We start from the raw sequence: 3,786 nt of genomic DNA, 5'->3' as shown, positions 1-3,786 counted from the left end.
TTACTAGCTGTTCTACATAGAATAAGTCCTTCAAGCTCTGTTTGCCTCAGTTTCCCTAACTGTATAATAGGAATAATTGTTTTACCTACCTCCCAGGGTTGTTGTGAGGATCAAATAACTTAATTGTAAAATGCTTAACTCAGTGACTAGCACATAGTAGGAGCTTTAAAAATATTGGCTATATTATTGTCATTACCATTAATAATAATAATTATTATTATAGGGAGAAAGTTGAAAGCCTATATTACACAGGTATTTTTAATCGAAGAAATAGTTTTGCAAAAGTCAGTTATCATTTCAATAAACAAAAATAAAGACTGATTACTAGTATGCAACAGGTAAGGTTGTTCAGTGGTGTCCAATTCTTTGGGACCCTTTTGGGGATTTCTTTTTTGCAGAGACACTGGAGTGGCTTGCCATTTCCTTCTCCAGATCATTTTACAGATGGGTAAACTGAGGCAAGCAGGTGTAAGTAACTTGCCCAGAGCCACACAGATAGTAAGTATTTGAGGTCCAGATCTGAACTCAGTATTCCTGACTTCAGTCCCAGCACATTGACCCTATGCCCAGAACTCTATTCCTGTGCCACCTCGTTACCCCTATTATACATCATAGAATTTGTCTAATGTAGAAAAGGAAAAAAAAAAGGGAAGAGCAGAGAGAGGACAGAAGATGAGAGGAGAGGAAAAACTTCAGAATGAAGCACAGACAAGCTGGACCATTAGGAAGTGGGTGTGTAAAATCAAGTTGTCTGAAATAGAAATTCATAGTTTCATACAAAATCTTCTTTTTGTCTTCTGCTAAGTGTATGAGAATGTTTTGGGGTTTTTTTGTAATGTTTTACTTCTCCTTTGGGCAATAATAATAGCTTCCTAACTGATCCTTCTTTCTCTAGTCTTTTCCTATTCCAATCCATCATCCATATAGTCACCAAAAACGATTTTCTTAAAGTTCATTCAATTATCTTCCCCCTGAAAGTTTTCAAGTATTTCACTATCCCCATATATCTCTTATATACCTGTATTCCTTAAGTATAGGGATGCTATTAGCAATTACCATAGGATCTAGGCCTACTCTCCCAACTTCAATTTACAATAATTCTTTGGGTCTTAATACCACGGCAGCTGCTTCTCCCATTAGGGGTGTAGAGGTTTCTGTGGGGGGTTACAGTGTGTCTTTCTAATACTCCTACTCATGAGCTCTTATCTGGTGTGTCTCCTCCAATATCAACTACCAGTTAACATCTCCCCAATCACCTAACCAACTGATATCATAACATCAATTGATCAATTAGCATCAATTAGCTTTTATGAAAGGATATGAACTGAAAAGGTATAGCAGGGATGGAAGTACAAAAACATACCATCAAACCAAGAACAAGTTGCTTCCTTGCTTGCAAGTTGTCTCAGGAACTGAGTCAATCTACTGCTGAATTGGGTCAAGTGAGTTGCTGTTCTAGACTTGCTCTTCTCCAGGTTCCTTCTCCTCCTCACCTCCAGGGTTCCACCCAGAAGAAAGTACACTCCATGCCCCAAAGCTGCTTTTTCCCTCTGGGTTTACTGTCTACATTTCTTGGTCAAAGATCAAGCCTCAAACCCAATTGACTCTGGAACTCATAGACTGGACAGAAACTCCCCACCCACCTAGCACAGAGTGGATTTAAATACTAAACAATAATTGTTTCTCTTTTACCCAGGAACCCTGAGGGTTTTCTCCCAGTTTGATTTTTTTTTTTTTTTTGATTGATGGGGCCATCCCCTGAGCAACAACTCAAAGAAGTTTATTCATTGAATGGGGATATCTCACTCAAAGTGAGAATCCTGTAGGACTTTAGCCTGAAAGGACTAGGGTCTCACATTGCATCCTGGGCCATCTGCAGCCACCCTGATGAATATTAGGGACTGGACCCAGATGGTTCAGGAGAAGAAAGTGAGCTTGGTGACTTTGCAGAGCCCTCCCTCACTCAAATCAAAGTCAACTGCAAGTCATGTCATCATCTTGATGTCATGGTACTCTTCGAGAATGAAGGACAACACAACCTCTCCAGGCTCTTTTGCCATGGTAAACTCTGTTATAGATTCCAGTTGCCAGACTTCCACTGGCTCTTCCAACCTTGTGAAGCTTACATGATTAAATTCTGGTCCAAACTATATTTGATCCTCATTCACTTAAGATTGAGAATGAATTGGGCAAAAAAATAAAAATTAAAAACAAAACAAACAAAAAAAAAGAGAATGAATTGAGAAGAAAAAAGTGGTAGAGAAGACCACTGTCCATGGCTACATGGTTGGTAAGAAAAAGGGCACAGAAACATTTTCTTCATCCAAAGACCCATAGTTTTTCTTCTGGGGGAAGGAAACATATATATGTTCAATTTTGGCTCAGCAGTCAATTAAGAGGTTTTTGGCCAAAACTGAAGAAGAGGTTTTGATGGCCATTAGGCTCCTTTCATGTGGCAAAACAGCTGGTGCTGATTCTATTCCAGCTGAGATTTACAAGGTAAGGGGACGATTGCTCATACAAAAGTTGACTGAGATTTTCCAGGTTATAGGGTAAGAGGAGATTATCTCCTAGGAGTTCAAGGATGCCTCCATTGTCCATCTCTATAAAGGCAAAGAGAATAGATTGTCCTGTGATAATCACAGGGGTGGTCTCTCTTTAAGTCACTGGTGGCAAGATTCTTGCTAGAGTCCTCCTTAATAGGCTGATCCTTCACCTGGAAGATGGTCATATACCTGAGAGCCAGTGTGGCTTCAGAAAGGGCTGAGGAACAGTAGACATGGTGTTGGCTGGCTGACAACTCCAGAAGAAATACCAGGAGCAGAACAGAGGTCTGTACACAATGTGTGTAGATCTGACCAAGGCCTTTGTTAGTTGTGAGGGCTTATGGAAAATTATATTAAAATTTAGTTGCCTGGAGAAGTTCATCAGTATTGTACGTTAATTGGCTTGCCCAGGTTCTGGATGGTGGACAGTGCTCTTGTGCCTTCCCAGTCATCAATGGAGTGAAATAGGGCTGTGTGCTTGTTCCCATGTTTTTTAGTATGATGTTTTCAGCCATGTTGACAAATACTTTCAATGAGGATGAACACAGCATTAAGGTCAACTACCATATTGATGATAAGTTCTTCAATTTGAAAAGGCTACAAGCCAAGACCCAAGTGGAGGAAGTGTTGGTGCATGATTTTCTGTTTGCAGAAGATTGTGCACTCAATTCAGCTTCTGAAGCTGAGATGCAACAAAGAATGGACCAATTCTCTGCTGCCTGTGCTGATTTTGGCCTAATAATTAACACCAAGAAAACACAGGTGCTCCATCAGCCACCACCACACCATCCATACATGGAACCATTGGTTACAACAAATGGAGAAGTTTTGAATGGATAAGTTCATTTACCTTGGTAGTATACTTTCCAGGGATGTACACATTAACAATGAGGTTGATTCATGCATTGCCAGAGCTAACTCAGTGATTGGGAAGTTCAGAAGAAAAGTTTGAGAGAGAAGAGGTATTAGACTGACTACCAAACTGAAGGTCTACAGAACCATTGTGCTGACCCCATTGTTGTATGCCTGTGAAATACGGACAGTCTACAAGCTCCATGCCAGGAAACTGAATCACTTCCATTTGAACTGTTTTAGGAAGATTCTGAGGATCACCTGGCAGAGTAAGGTACCAAACACTGAAGTCCTTGCTCAAGTTGACCCGCTAAACATTCAAACTATGCTTCAGAGAGCACAACTTCGATGGGCTGGCCACATTGGTTAAATGCAAAATATATGCTTG

Source organism: Notamacropus eugenii, chromosome 1 (genome assembly GCF_028372415.1).
Source record: "Notamacropus eugenii isolate mMacEug1 chromosome 1, mMacEug1.pri_v2, whole genome shotgun sequence".
NCBI lineage: Eukaryota > Metazoa > Chordata > Mammalia > Diprotodontia > Macropodidae > Notamacropus > Notamacropus eugenii.
The sequence above is the reverse complement of the archived record's forward strand: the minus strand, read 5'-3'. Positions refer to the sequence as shown.